This window comes from Gossypium hirsutum, chromosome D11, assembly GCF_007990345.1.
Source record: "Gossypium hirsutum isolate 1008001.06 chromosome D11, Gossypium_hirsutum_v2.1, whole genome shotgun sequence".
In the NCBI taxonomy this organism is placed as follows: Eukaryota; Viridiplantae; Streptophyta; class Magnoliopsida; order Malvales; family Malvaceae; genus Gossypium; species Gossypium hirsutum.
Genome location: NC_053447.1, coordinates 44,464,255 through 44,481,153, shown reverse-complemented (window position 1 = coordinate 44,481,153; position 16,899 = coordinate 44,464,255). Strand labels below are relative to the sequence as shown.

Sequence of the window (16,899 nt, the reverse complement as noted above, 5' to 3'; positions counted from 1 at the left end):
GTACCAATAAGACAGGAACGGCACAAGGGCTTAAGCTTTCACGAATGTACCCTTTGTCTAATAAATCCTCAACTTGCCTTTACAATTCTTTTGTCTCCTCGGGATTGCTTCTATAGGCTGGTCAATTTGTTATTGAAGCTCCGGGTACTAAGTCAATTTTGTGTTCTATCCCACATAAAGGTGGTAAACCTTTAGGGGTCTCACTAAAAATATCCTAATAATCCTGCAAAAGACATTGAAACAAACTAGGCAAATTTTCATTAATGTTAGATAGAGATAAATAGTTTTTCCTAAACCTCACAGTCATACAAGGCTGTTTATTGAGTAGGGCTCTCTGCACATCTTTTCTTGTTGCAATTAAATTTTTCACTCTAGTTTTACCACTTACGGATTCACTCACCTTTGGGCTATTTAAATTTTGACTTTTTTCACTACTAGCCTCTTTTCTCTCTATCTTTTTCATTTGTCCTTTCTCCCTCACCCCTCACAAAATTTCATCATTTTTAATTGATCTTTATATACATCATTGGGATTTAAAGGAGCAAAATTGAATTTTCGGCCTTTAAACACAAGAGAGTATCTATTGAGCTTACCTTGGTGTGTTACATCATGATCAAATTGCCAAGGCCGTCCAAGGAGCAAGTGTGCCACATGCATTGGGACCACATCACACCATACCTCATCCTCGTAATTCCCGAGCTTAAAAGTGATCAAGTACTGTTTTGTAACTTTAACTTCCGAGCATTCATTAAGCCACTGAAGGTGATACAGCTTAGGGTGCTTGATATAAGGTAACTTTAAGGAATCCACCAAATAATTGCTAACTACATTCGAACAACTCCCACTATCAATAATAAGTGAACATAAGTTACCTTTTATAAAACACCTAGAATGGAAAATATATGTCCTTTGGTTATCAAAATCATCTCTCATTTGGATGTTAAGGATGCAGCAGACTATAAGGCATTGAAAATCGGAAAAGTCCCCTTCTTTTGGTGGTTCAACAAACTCTTCTTCATTAGCACTATCATCCACAAGTTCGGGCATTTCCGGATCTATTTTATCAGAGTCGAAAGTGTACTCACCATTATCTTTCATAAGAAGAAATCTCATGTTAAGGCATTCTCTACTATAATGACCATGCCCTTTGCACTTAAAACATTCAATCTCACGAGTCTTCTTTACATTCGAATCACTTAAATTAGGCTGCTTAGAAGGTGTTTGTGTTTTAATAGAGCCCCTTTCTTCCAGTCTGATTGCTTACTACCACTACTCGAAGAAGACTTATTAGTAAAAAAAGGTGGTTTCAAACTTTTAAAATCAAAATTGGAAGTGTTACCTCTATAATATTGTGAAGTAGAGAAGGAACTAACCCTTTGTTCCTTTAATTGTTGCTTGATCTCAATGGCTTTATAAACTGCTTCTTCCAAATTAATGTATGTTTGTAGCCTTAATGTATTAGCTATTGGCCTATTTAAACCATCAATAAATCGAACCATAGTTGTTTCATCATCCTCCTGTACATTAGTTTTCTGAATGAGCATTTACATCTCCTTAAAGTATTCATCTACCGTCCTACTACATTAAAGTATTCATCTACTGTCCTACCATAGTTGTTTTAACCTCTCTATAGTAATGAGGTGGAATAAATCTTTTACGCATGACTTGTTTCAACTCATCCCATGTCGTAATCTCACATTCATAATTCTTATGACTATTTACCCCAAGTTGAGTCCAACAACTTAATGCATAATCTGAAAATTCCAGTGTTGCTAACGATACTTTTTCATCATCCGGACATTTATAATAGCGAAACATAAGTTCAATTTTAGATTCCCATTCACAATAAGATTCTGGATCATTCTTACCACGAAATTGAGGAATTGTGAATTTTGGTTTTGCCAAAGAGGTTGTCCACGATCATAACATTCATAGTCAGCTCTAGGGACATGTCTAGGAGCATGCCTATGAGCAAGAGGCTGGTTATCCACGTCATCTTTAATTGGACACCGATACTGAGGCTCTTGATCCAATCACATCTCATTGATAGTAGCACTTAATGTTCGAAGTATGGCATTTGTTTGTTTGAGTGCAGTAGCCTGTTCGTCTAACTGTTATTGGAACGCTTTAAATTTATCATGGACATCATTATGGTTATTATTCTTATCATCGACTTGACCAATTCTAGACATCTTATTGTTTTTCTTATTTTTCTTTTGGAATACCTGCAAAATAAACACTCAACACTCAAAAAGGAAAATTAAATTCTCAAAGAGGTAGAATTTAGTCTTGTGAGCTCTTTAGTAGAGTCTATATCAATCAATTAGAAAGTGTATGAACCGTAACTACCAAATAATCTTAATTTGCACTAGGAGTCCAAAAAGTGACGAGACACCAATTGATTTGTGTCACACCGAGGAAGATTTGTGTACACTTTTAAATCCTACTAACACAAGAAATAAGAAGGTGTTAGATAGTGTGAAGGAAGAATAAAAGCAAAACAAATGAAAACCTACAGCTAAGAATCAATAAAAATTGCTGACACCTGAAAACCCAAAAAAAACTGTGGAGTAACTTCACAACTTCATTCGATGTGTTCCCAATCTCCAAAAATCACGAAATTTAAATTGGAATGTCCTTAAATTTAACTTGACAACCCGCTGAATATTTTTTTAATTTTTATTTGATTTCATCTTTTTCTATTTTTTGACTTTTTCTACTGATTTTTTGTGGGAAATATTTTTTAATATTCTATCACAGTGCCACAAATACGCATATAAAATTTTAGACCAATCAGACAACGTTTACCCACTCAAATGAATTTTTTCCAAAAAATTTTCGGTAAAAACTGCTATATCCTAGAAATCAGTTTAGAAATCAACCAAGAACACCCAAAACGCCCAAAATCTGATACCAAATGATAGAGGGTTGTGCGCAGACCAAGATCGAGCTTGTCAAGTCATGAGAAAGTCCAACAAAAGCTATAGACACTTGGCTAAAACGAAAACAGAAAATTAAACTCAAAAAGACTAAGAACCTAATTGAAGTGGAAAACATGCTCGACCAAAAAATTAAGCCCATTCAGGACAAGCTAGAACCTCGAGCAACATCCCAACAGAAGCAAATCCCACCAAGTCAGAAAATAGAGTCACGATCATCACAAAGACACATTTTCAATGACCATTCGAGAAGAGATACTTATCGAGATTCCTATTCGTCAAGGAATCCGAGACATAGAGGAGAAAGCTTCGAGTCTGAAATCTTTCGAGATGACGAATGAAAAAGTACGAGTTTTTCTTCATATGCCTCAAAGAAGTCCTTTCCAGAGAATCGTTCACGAAGACTTGATCGATATACCTATGAGAATACTTTCTCTTTCTTTGAGCAAAACACTTATCTTTTTGATTGTTTTGTATAATCCTCATGTTGTAATGAAAAAGAAAAAGAGATTGAAAAAGAGGAAAAAGAAAAAGAAAAAGAAGTTAAAAAAGAAATTGAAAATTAAGAAAAAGAAAAAGAAGAAAAAGAGAAAGAAAATGATAGAGGGTTGCGCGCAGACCAAGAACGAGCTTGTCAAATCACGGAAAAGTCCAACGAAAGCTATAGACACTTGGCTGAAACGAAAACAGGAAATTAAACTGAAAAAGACTAAGAACCTAATTGATGTAGAAGTAGGATACTTGGGCGGCAAGAAAGCGCTAGAAAATTAATGAATAAAGGACGTTTCTTGATGCCAAAGAATGTTGCAAAATAGATCCTTGAAGCTGGGAATGACTGAAATGCAACAAGAACAATTAAACCAAGTTAATCAACAAATCGGCACAAACATAATTAATTAAAGAAGAACAAACAACGAAAAAGATAAAGAAAGTCCTAAGAAGCTTTGAAATCAAGAAAGATTTCACAATAATTAATTAAAGAAGAATAAACAACAAGAAAGATAAAGAAAGTCCTAAGAAGCTTTGAAATCAAGAAATATTTCACAACTCCCTTCAAACGGCTCCAATCTACCCTCCAATGTAAAAACACGGTAAGAAGATGGTTGAAGATGGCTCCCACAATCGAAAAGATTGTTAAAACTACTTCTAAAGAAAACTAAAGAGAGAATTCTTGGAGAAACTCAAAGAGAATTTTCACTCAACAAAAAAATTCTGATTTCCATCTAATCTCCTTAAAGGTGGCCGGCCAAGCCATATATATAGGCCTTCTAACTACTTTCCTAGCCCTACTAGGAAAATTAAAAAAAACCCTAATTGTTGACTTTCAACGGGAATTTTGACCAAGGCCTTTAAATGGGCCTCTTGGACTGAATTTTTACATAGAAATTTATTCATAAAGTCTAAAAATTAAAACTAAGTATTTAAAGAATTAAAATTTTACAAATTGGGCCACATTGACAATTTGGCCTAATTTTCAACTAAGTCTAATTTAAACTTCTTGGTTGGGCTTGGAACATCTTATTGGGTCGTATCTTCAAGAATTTGGGCTTGTAATCCGTTCTCTCCTGAAATTGGTTCGTTGATGCTCATAACTGAGATCCAATGCGCTTTAGCTGCAAGATTCAGTTTCTTGGGCCAAGATTTCCAAGATTTGAAATCTTGATTTTCATGATTCTTGAAATCGTTCAAAACAGAAAAATTGGACCAAGATTCGGTTTCTTGATTTTCTTCAAAATAGGAAAGTGAATCTTTATTTTTTTTCCTTTTTGTACGCATCTAAGGCCTTGCTAGTGAATTCTGGAACGGTTGCATTTAGTTTCATACGCATTTGCCTGGCATTTGACCTCGTTATTGTGCCTTGTGGTAATTTGAGCCCATCACGTTCTTGAGCTTGAGTTGGGCCTTTGTGACTCGTATCAGAATTTGAGAAAGAAGATAGTAAGCAAGAACAAGAAAAAGAGAGTGATATTTTAACTAACCCACACGACAGTTGCTCCTTTTCTCTTCCTTTGTTTCAGGTTCTGAGAAATCCCTGTGAGGAGTATCAACTTCAATACCTTCCTGATGAAAGATGCTTTCGTCCAATCAATATAGGTAAGGTTAAAAATGAAATCACACCATACGAGTTCAAAAATAAGCGAGGGAAGGGATTTTTAACAATTGAGTCATGGGCATCAGGTTTAGAGGTTGATGAAAAAGTTTTCAATAACTTAGTTTTTAAAAAATCTTCTTATTTTGGCTCGATTAATTGCTATTCTTTGAATGTGGTTAATGAGCTTGTTTCAAAAGAAAGCACCACGAGTTTTTCTCTTAGTTTGCATTGTGAAGAAAATTTTGTTGATGTTGTTTGGTCCGATTGACAAACCAAAGATTTGATTTTGCGTGATGACGGTTTTTCACAAAAAGCGATTAATTTTTCGATTGTGAGAATTTTGTGCATCAATTATCGCGTTGTGAAAAATCCATGAATTTGTGCAAGTCTAATTTGATGAATGTAAAGAGATTTGAATGTTTGTCTCTGTGGACACGAAAATCCTTTTTGTTTGACATGCTTGATTTACTAAACTCTTTGCTACACTTTGGTGTAAGTAATCAAACTCATGTTTTTAAACCTGGAATATGTTTTGGTACGATTTGTGGAAAAATCAAGCATCTCAAATTTCGTGCGAATAATTTCTATTTGATTGATACTTGGTTTTTGAATAAGGTAACGACATTTGAAAAAAAATTTCAATATGAATTTTTCCTCAAACAATTTCTATGGTTGTACATGAAGTTTGCATTTCATTTGACAAAGGTTAACTCAACCACGAAGCTTCAACTACACTATACCCCCGAGAAGCGAAGGTTTGTGTTGATTGAACAAGGTAAAACCGATCTTTGTTTTCCTAGTTTTAAGGGTAAGACTCCTGAACTTTTTGAAACATCCTTGTTCTCTTCGGATGGTGTTAAAAATCGTGTTGATGATTTAGCTTTTGTAAAACACTTAGATCGTGATGTGCTTAATTGTTCTATTTTTTCTGATGATGATCTATCTGTTTTGGTTGTTGATAAGAAGATTCTTCTTTTTGATCATTGTGATTTTGTTGGCAACCATATGATTAAATAGAAAATGCAATGTCCAACCAAGCCAATTCATGAATCATGTGAATCTTTTCAATTACCTGTTTGTGATGCCTACGTACATCTTTTGACTCACTACTCACATTTTGATAATGACTTGCGAAAACCAATTAAGTTGTTTAAATTCCTTAAAGCATGTCCATATTTGTACCGAACATTTGATGAGGCATCGACAAGTAAATAAGTTTGTTTGCCTGATTTTAGACATGGTGATTTGCATCTGTCCATTGGCATGCATTAATTTGTCTTGTTAAAATTATGCTGAGATTGCAAATTTGTTTGCATTGCTTCTTGCTAACTCATGGCTATAAATTTCAGATGACTCATTTTCCATTAGTCCCATTCGTCCAAAGAAAGTCTTGCAAGAGGAGCTATGATCGAGTAAACCAATGGCTCAATTTGAGGACAAATCGTCTTCAAGAGGGAGGGAATGATGCGAACCTGGTCGCATCATGTTTCGATACATCTCGACGACATTGGGATTGGCCTAAACTTGAAGGGCCCAAGTGCAAGATGAAATATCTCTTAGGCCTGATTGATTATTGGGCCAATTTTTTTACGGACTTTTTAATTAAATATAGTTTTATTTAATAAGTTTGCATATTTTTAATTTTAGACTTGCATTTTGTGTGTTCTGCATTTAATAAAGTTATGCGCTATGTAACTCATTTGTTCATTTAGTTTGCATTTCAAATCATGCATTTAAGCATCTTAGTTTAATAAATGAGTTGCTGGACATTTATTCAACTCATCTTAGTTTAATTAATAAGTGTTTTTATTGTTGAACTTTTATTTATTAAAGTGTTGCTCTTAATTAATCTAGTTTCTGGAATTATTTATTGAGGCATGAGTTAAGTTTATTTATTCTTGCTTCTTTAATGAACTAGTTGCTGGAATAGTTAATGCATATGTTTAGTTTATTTACTTAAGTTAAGTATTTATTCTTGATATGATTAATTAGTGTTTAATATGCTTAATGAGTTATTTTAATGTGTTTATTGCAGGACTTTCTTCAGCTCACAACCGTTACATTTCAAAGCTGTTACAACTTAATTGAAGTGACCTTTCAAGTGCTATTTGAATACAAAATAAGAAGCTGTTACAAAAGGGGTTTAATACATTATTTAAGGAATTTTTTAAGAGCATTATATACTCTTTAAAATTCAGCAACAACCCTTTTCAGCTACCAACTATTTTTGTTCTTTCAAAAGAATAAATTAAGCATTCAAATCATCATTAAGTTGTTGATGTCTATTTGGCTAGCCAAGGGATAGTTCAAGAGTCATTTTTCAAGCCTTCATGGACATTCATTTAGCTGAGTTGAAGAGAATTCAATGAAGGAGTTATTTGTTTCAAGAATGCCAAGAGACTTGAAGTTAATTCAGCTTTTAATTAGCACATTAAGATGAATGCTTGTGACTATTGGCTGCCCTATTTTAGCACTATAAATAGGTAAATTCAGATTTTGTAATGAACTTTTGATCCCTTTCAAATGAAACTCTGTTCATTTGGTGAGAATAACTTTTCTCTGATTTTGTACAAAGACTTGTTGGCTTATCTACAAAGCTAGTGGTGTCAACTGTTCTTTGCTTTATCCCGAACTTATCACTTTAGCAAGTGTGGCATTCGAACCCTATATCGAGGTTCCTATTTTTCTAGATAGTGGGTTGAGGTTTTGATTGAATTTTCTATCCATCTCATTAAATGTATAAGTGTTGGGTCGACACTTACTAGTGTGGGTTCTTACTTATTTCTTGAGCTGTTTTTCTTTCCTTCATTTTATCATAACCGGACACATCTATTTTTGCCATTTTTCCTGAACCTTTGTTGTTATAAAACAATATTGAGCCTATTTTCAATTTTATTTGTTAGCTATACATTTGTTCCTTACTTCATCATAGACGATTGGGCAACACAAATACGACTCGACTCAACACCGAGGCAGATCGTATCACTATGGTTATTCAGCATGGAAATGAAGAAGTGAAGAAGAAAATGATTTGTTTTTCACTAATTTTTTTTAATTTTGAAATTTTTACAAAATTACCATTATTAATTATTTTCTTTGCATTTTTCTTTAATTATTAACCCTATTACCGTCTACTACTAACTAATGTTTTGTTTTTCACCTTTTACAAATTAGTCTTTTTTCTTTAATTCATTACCTAAATGTTAATATTTCTGAACCAAATTTTAATACAACTCTAATGACTCTATACATATTATAAAAATAATATTTATGAGTCTATACAATGAAAATTTGTGGTCTCGAACCACTATTTCGTCACCACTAAAAATTAGACTTTTACAACTCTCCCCCTTTAGGAAATTTCATCCTCGAAATTGTTGCCTAACAATAGATTCGGATATTGTAGTTGAATCGATTCCTCTGTTTGCCAGGTAGCTTCTTCTATACCATGATGATGCCACAAGAATTTTACTAATGGTACTCATTTATTCCACAGTTCTTCGATTTCCCGGGCTAAAATTCTCATTGGTTCCTCCAACTACGTCAAATCTGGCTATAGCTCAAGTCCACTATGAGGAATCACATACGAAGGATCAAATCAGTACCGTCTAAGCATTAAAACCTGGAATACATTATTGATTTTCTCGAGTTCAGAGGCAGGGCTAATCTATAAGCTACAGGGTCGATTCTTTCAACAATCTCATACGGTTCGATAAATCTCAGACTCAACTTTCCTTTCTTTCCAAAACATAGTAATTTCTTCCACAGAGAAACATTTAGAAATACTATATCGCCAACAGCAAATTCTATATCTTTTCTTTTCAAATTTGCATACGATTTCTGACGATCAGATGCAGCTTTCAAACAATCTCAAATACCTCAAACGTTGTCTTCTGTTTCTTGGATCAAAATAATTCCCACCATTTTGGATTCATTCAATTCAGACCAATACAATGGTGTTTTACACTTTCTTCCCTAAAGAGCTTCAAACGGTGTTATATTTATACTTGATTGATAATTTTTGTTATAAGCAAATTCAACTAACGGTAGGTACTTTTCCCAGCTACCTTCAAACTCGAGTATACAACATCTCAACATATCTTTTAGAATCTGTATCAGTCGTTCTAATTGCCTGTCTAATTGAGGATGAAACATTGTGTTGAAATTGATTTTAGTTCCCAAAGCTTCGTGAAGTTTGCTCCAAAATCTCGATGTCACCTCACAATCTCAGATACATATAATTTCGCTAATCTCTCAAGAGAAAAATCTATTCTAACTAGAATAAAGTGTGCTAATTTAGTCAATCTGTTAAGAATCACCCAAATCAAATCTATATCTTTTCTTTTCAAATTTGCATACGATTTCTGACGATCAGATGCAGCTTTCAAACAATCTCAAATACCTCAGACGTTGTCTTCTGTTTCTTGGATCAAAATAATTCCCACCATTTTGGATTCATTCAATTCAGACCAATACAATGGTGTTTTACACTTTCTTCCCTAAAGAGCTTCAAACGGTGTTATATTTATACTTGATTGATAATTTTTGTTATAAGCAAATTCAACTAACGGTAGGTACTTTTCCCAGCTACCTTCAAACTCGAGTATACAACATCTCAACATATCTTTTAGAATCTGTATCAGTCGTTCTAATTGCCTGTCTAATTGAGGATGAAACATTGTGTTGAAATTGATTTTAGTTCCCAAAGCTTCGTGAAGTTTGCTCCAAAATCTCGATGTCACCTCACAATCTCTGATACATATAATTTCGCTAATCTCTCAAGAGAAAAATCTATTCTAACTAGAATAAAGTGTGCTAATTTAGTCAATCTGTTAAGAATCACCCAAATCAAATCTTTCTTTTTTAGATTTATAGGTAAACTAGATATGCAATCAATCGTGACTCGTTCCCACTTCCACTCAAGAATCATAACAAGTTGTAGTAAACCTGATGGTACCTGGTGCTCTACTTTTACCTGCTAATAAATCAAACATTTAGCTACAAATTCACAAATTTCCCATTTCATACCCGGGCACCAGTACATCTATTTCAAGTCAAAATATATCTTCGTCCTACCAGGATGAACCGAATACATTCTACTGTGAGCTTCAAACAAAAAATCACATTTTAAATCTAGATCATTCGGAACACACATTCCATCCTGATAATGCAATGTAACATTATCATCAACATTGTACTCAGTACTCATATTATTCTGAACCATTTGGCATTTCAACATCAACCTCGAATTTTCATTTTGTAATTCTCGAATTCGTTGTAGAAACAGGGGTTTAGTTCTCAACTCTACCAGTATAGAACCATATTCATTCAGAGCTAAATGAGCGTTCAATGCTCGAAGTGCAAATAATGATGACTTTCGGCTGAGTGCATCTGCAACTACATTAACCTTTCCCTGATGATAATCAATATCCAGATCGTAATCTTTCAGTAGCTCTAACCAATGTCTCTATCTCAAGTTCAGTTATTTCTATGTCATCAAATACTTTAAACTTTTGTGATCCGTAAACACGTGACATTTCTCGCTATATAAATAATGTGCCCAAATCTTTAAAGTGAATACAATCGTAGCCAGCTCGAGATCATGAGTAGGATAATTCTTTTCATGTGAATTTTACTATCGAGAAGCATATGCTACTACTTTCCCTGCCTGCATCAGTACACAACTAAAACTATTAAGAGATGCATCACTATAAACAACAGACGCTACTCCAGATTCAAGTTGAGCTAACACTGGAGATTCCATCAACATGTTTTTCAACTAATGAAAACTCTTTAGCACTTATCGAACAAAACAAACTCGACATCTTTCTATAGTAGTCTAGTTATCAGTGGAGCAATAATTGAAAAGTCTTTAACAAAATGACGATAGTAACCTGCTAAACCCAAAAAACTTTACACTTCTGAAACATTCTTCAGAGTTTTCGAGTTCATCACAGAAGAAACTTTAATTGGATCAACTCGAATCCCGTCTGATGATATTATGTGACCCAAAAATCCAACCTTTCGAAGCCAGAATTCACACTTCCTAAAATTTGCGTACAATTATTTTTCTCTGTAAGTCTATAATATGATTTTCAAATGTTGAACATGCTCAAATTCTGTCTTGGAATAGATCAATATATCATCAATAAACACAACAAAAAATCTATCCAAATGAAGTTAGTTTGCACAACAAAAATCATTTGCAGTACCACCTCTATTTCTTGGAAGATTTGTCCAATGCAAGAGGGAACGAGAAAAGAAAGAGATCATCGACACCTTTCGAAAGGTAGAAATCAACTCACATCTTCTTGATGTGATTAAGCAAATTCCACGATATGCTAAATTCCTAAAAGAACTATGCACGAGTAAGAAGAAGCTCTAGGGCAATGAAAAGGTGAGTGTTAGAAAAAATGTCTCTGCCATTTTACAAAGGAAAATACCACCTAAATGTAAGGACCAAGGCATGTTTTCCATATATTGCAAAATAGGTAGTGTCGGTATTAAAAAGGCTATGTCTGACTTAGGCGCATCAATTAATGTTCTGCCTTTTTCAATTTATAAACTACTTAATGTAGGTTCATTAAAGGAAACAGGTGTAATTAGTCAGCTTGCAGATAGATCTGTAGTGCATCAAGAAAGAGTGCTGGAGGATGTTCTTGTTAAGGTAAACGAACTGATATTTCTTACAGACTTCTACATTGTCAACATGGAGGATGACAACTCAGCCAATTCGTTTGACATACTTCTTGGGAGACCATTCTTGAGTACCGTGCAAAAAATATTGATGTTTGGAATGGAACACTCATCATGGAATTTAACAGTGACGTGGTTAGTTTAAATGTTTATGAGGATATAGGACATCCCAGTGATAAGTTACAAACTATGCCTTGTAGAAAAGTAGATCTCGATGTTAAGAAAGATGAATTATTGATGATCAAAAAACCAATACATGAAGTTGTCATGAAAGCCTCGAAATTTGAGCTCAAACCATTTCCAAAATGTACAAGGATTTCAACAGAGAAAAATACAAACTTGAATGGAGAAGCTCAAAGATGCCTCAATCCACTAACGATAGGGGAATCTGGGAAGGGCTTCAAGGATAGTAGGCAAGGGTCGAAACCTTTCTGTAAGAACTTCCAAGTGCACAAGATGGAAAAATTAATTTTCAATGAGCCAAACGAATAAGATTTAAGGTCGTTGAGCTAACAACATTAAACAAAAACACTTTTTGGAGGGCAACCTAAATTTATTTTTAATTTATTGAATTTCAATTTAATTTGGATTAAAAATAAAATGAATAATAACCATATTATTATTTAATCAAATTAATGTATTATTTTTAGGTATGTAATAGAGGGTGTCAATTTTCCCAAAATCAGATAATGATGGTGGCGTGGGCACGCCATGCTAAATGCTGACAATTATTTTCCAATACTGAAAACATCGTTAGAAACACATGGGGAGTATTCTTAACCTTTCTCTTTACTTGTTGTTTGAGTTACTGAACTTTATTGCATATAATACATGCTTGAGGACAAGCATAGATTAAGTAGGGGGATTGAAAATGGTAAAAAAGAGAGCAAGGAATAAAAAATTCTACTAATCAATATTTGTGGGGTAGCCTTTCTTGTATTCTTATATTAGATCCAAAGGTTTTTTCTTGACCTAACTACAAAGATGATGAATCGATTTCTTTTTCTTTTCTACTCTTGTCCTGCCGCTCTAATTTTGTGAATATCGTTTATAATGATTGATGAAACAAAAAATTTCAATTGGTATTTTTTCTTACCCCCCTCTCGTTTAAAAATTGAACCTTAGGTAAGTGTTATATAAACATATGTATAAAAAGAACATATTTCATTTAGCTCCTTCATGCCTACTATAACTAGTTATTTCAGTTTTTTACTAATGGCTTTAACTATAACCTCAAATTTATTTATTGGTCTGAGTAAGATACGAGTTATTTGAAAATTAATTCAATGAACAAACAATTCATAAAAACAAATCTTTCTGTCCTATTCCATATATTCTATAGCTCCTTACCGTGTTAATTATCAATTATTAGGTATTGATATTCATGGAAAATAGAAATTAATATTTAGGGATAGATATTACCTTTCTTTTTCTCCTTTCAAATAAATTGAAATGATTGAAGTTTTTCTATTTAGTATCGTCTTAGGTCTAATTCCTATTAACCGACATCTCTTATGTCATGTCAATGACAATATAAAAATGGAATTGGGATCTGGATGGAATATAATGAAATAGAGCCACTTTGAGGTTCCCTGTGAAATGAGGCATGGACCAGAGCCAATACAAAGAAGTTCCGAGGGTTACAAAGGAAACTTTGAGTTCATATTGGTCATAGGTTGAGAACAGGAATTGAATTTTATGAGATCTAATCTCCCGTTGTTCCTTAGTAGCTCAGCGGTAGAGCGGTCAGCTGTTAACTGATTGGTCATAGGTTCGAATCCTACCTAAGGAGATTTGATTCATTCCGAATTAAAGAATTCAGAATGTTAGAATGAAAGGGTTCGCTTTGACCATTAAGAGTAGGTAACTAATTTCCTGTGTCTTTGTTTCTATTGCATTCTATCTCATCGTATCACATTCTATTCTGTGATATTTGAGGATCACCATCAATACCTCGATGTAGGTGTCTAGGATAATCCTTTGTTCTATAGTCCCAGGGCTATTTACAACCAACTAATTAAGAATTCTCAAATGGACTAGTACTAGAAAATGCCTCAAAGATGCAGTCATCGATTCTCTTGAGAGGCCACAATTACCGTGAGCAAACACATTAATTTAATGACGAGGAGCGCATTTTTTCTATGCTACTAATACTTGTACTTGCTCTGCTATTCTGCCCAAGCCTGGCTGAGGAAGAGTTACGAGGCTTTAAACAAAAAAAAAATATGCTTATTTTATTTTGTTTTGGCCGGTAATACTATATATAAATATAAAATAGAAAAGTAAATATATGATAAATAATAAATAAAAGGCCACTCCATTTCGGTAAAAGACCCATGCTCAAGTTCCATAGCTTTGGGTCTGTTATCTCGATCATGATTTTCCTACCCCCAAAAGGAAAGGTCCTTCCCTTTTGGGCCAGTTGTGGGCGAGGAGGGATTCGAACCCCCAACACCGTGGTTCATAGCTGCGTGCTCTAATCCTCTAAGCTACAGGCCCCATCTCGTGTCTACTAGATCTGTTCCTAGGAGTACCCTAAAAAAAGAAACCTTTCCTCTCCTCAGCCATTTCGGGTTAAGAATATGTGAAAGTGCCTTTCTCTCTATAAGAACGATGCATTTCGAGGTGTGAAGTGGGAGAAAGGGGATTTCATAATTGGGGTTTTGAATAAGACGACCTTTTATGAAAAAGTAATAAGTATGCATGGATGATTGATTGATTTTTGCTGCATGTGCCTCTCTTGCATATGTTAAATCTTATGCTAGATGTATTCGATAGTTTATTTGACATTGAGCCTCTAGTCTCATTACTTAGTCAATTTGGACTATTGGGTAATTTTTGAATTAAAGTGTTCAAGTATCTAGATTAATCGACATGTGTGTTTTAAAGTTGATATATGTAACTAGATTTTTCATTAAAATTGCTTGTTTGAAAAAATATTTGCTTGTACATAAATAAATAAAATGAAAAAATTATTAAAAAAATAAAGGCTCAAGTTATGAGTGAATGTTTCAAAAAAGTGATTGAATTTAGTAACTGAGATAAGGTTCTTGGGCTGTCATCTCATCTCGCCTAAAAAGGTTCGAGTGACAAACCGAAAACTTACAAACATTTCACTAACCGAGCTTCTAAAAAAAGACTATTTGAACTGAGTAACTGGGGTAGGGTGCTTGGGTTGTCATCCTAGTTCACGTAAAAAGGTTTGACCACATCTAAAAAAAGTTATTATTGCATGATTAATTAATAATGCCTTGCAAAATTTGGTTCAAACTCAATTTAGTAAAATGATTTAGTTCACATGTTTCTGTTTTATGATACTTGTTTATCAAACTAGGTATTTTAAGCATTTATTTATTTATTGCCTATATTGTTTAAATTGATTATGGATGCGAAAAAGAGGCTTCATTTTTAATAAATTATTGAATAAGTTCTGATGTTTGAAAGTACAATATACTTGAGGGCAAGCATGAGCTAAGTAGGGGGATTTGATAACATGTTAAATTTGCATTATTTTTTGGGTTTAAATCGGTTAATTCTTGAATTGATCTCAGCTAAATTAGTGATTTTATGCTTTAATCTTGTCAGGGATACAATTCGAATGCAATGAGTCAAAAACGAGTAGAAAAGGACCAATTTGCAACACAGTTAATAAATGAGGCCGAGTAAAAAATATGGAAAAAGCCAAGGATTCATCAGATTTCTTTTGATTTTGTAAAAGCCAAAATTAGAAAAAAAATTGATTTTATTTTTATTAAATTTTAATTATGTATTGGGTGGTTAAGCCAGTAAATGATATGTATATAAATAAGGCTTTAAGGTAGCTTGGAAAATAGACTTGAATGTGCTTGAGCAATTAAATTAAAACCATTATTTTCTTCCAATTTTAGCATTAGTAGCATATTGTTATACCATTTCCATTTCCTAATTTCTTTGCAAATTAGTTTAATTGCTTTCCAAATCCCTTCCATTTCGAACTTTCACCATTTTTCATTCAAATCCATTCCATAATCAATCAAATCATGATTAAATTTATGCTTCACTAAATACATGCTTAGCTTTAGGTCGGTATTCTTTTAGGACAAGAATCGTGAGATATGTATCCGTACTAAAAATTCTTCCAATTGTTATTCACAATTTTCCTAAGTATCAAGATTGACAACTCATCCCTTAAAGTTAACTCGATTTCAAATCGTGTTGGGTTGGAGTCATGTTTGCGGACAATTGGAGAAACGAGTCAATTGTGCTGTATTCAGATCTTCGAGAACAAATCAAAGGAAAAGTGATCGAGTTTAAACAACCCACGTAGTTGAGGCCGTTAATCCGAGTTGGTTTCATCAGAGTGCAAGGCTGCTAGAATCTTGAATCAGGAACACGTGTATCTCGATTAGATAATCGGTAAGAATTTGATACGATCCCAGCTAGGAACGCCCGTGGTTTAGCTCACAAAGCGAGCCTCGCAATTCTTGCAAGCTCGACCTAGCTCAATGGAGCTCAATTAGGCTTAATGCTAGCTTATTGAGCTAGATTTTATTTTATTTTAATCTCATGCATTTTAGGCTTCTGGAATAAATTAAATGAGTTAGTTTAATTAGTTAGTTCAGCTCAAATAATTCTTAGTATTTAATTTGTTAAAATATGGACAAATTTAATTATGTGTGTTAAATATGTTTTATGCATGCTAGTAATATGTCTCAAGTCTATTAAATATGTTCTAATTAGTACAGCTTTTTAATGTGTCCTAGATTCAGACGTTTTAATTATGTCCAAAGTTTAGACAAATTTAATGAAGTCTAAATTGTGTCTAAACCAAATTAATTGTGCAGCCTTGTGCTTGGACGAGATTTAAGGAGGATGAGCTGCTAGTTGCCTTTTCCTAAGCAAGCTCTTGGTCTTTGCAAAAGCAAGCATGGACAGCATTAAAGAAGCTACTATTTTCCTCTTCTCCATTGACCATTCAGTCAACACAATTGCCATTAATATGCCGCCCATTGAGGGAGTGTACATGCATTGGACGACATAAATATGGCATGCTGTTGGTTTATTTTTCCAAACACCTTTCTTGTGTATAACAAAAGACACATGAAGTGCTATTGTTTTTCCTTCTTCCCAAAGCCGAACATTTAGCTTTCGAAACATCATTGAAAGCTTTCACATTGCTGGAAAAATTTTATT

The 16,899-nt window shown here is 33.8% G+C and overlaps 1 non-coding gene across 1 annotated transcript; it reads left to right on the top strand.

Annotated features, from left to right (window-relative positions):
• Positions 1-13,447: 13,447 nt before the first annotated feature.
• Positions 13,448-13,519, top strand: TRNAN-GUU (transfer RNA asparagine (anticodon GUU)). The gene has a single exon. It is a non-coding gene; the product is annotated as a tRNA-Asn (tRNA).
• Positions 13,520-16,899: the final 3,380 nt, after the last annotated feature.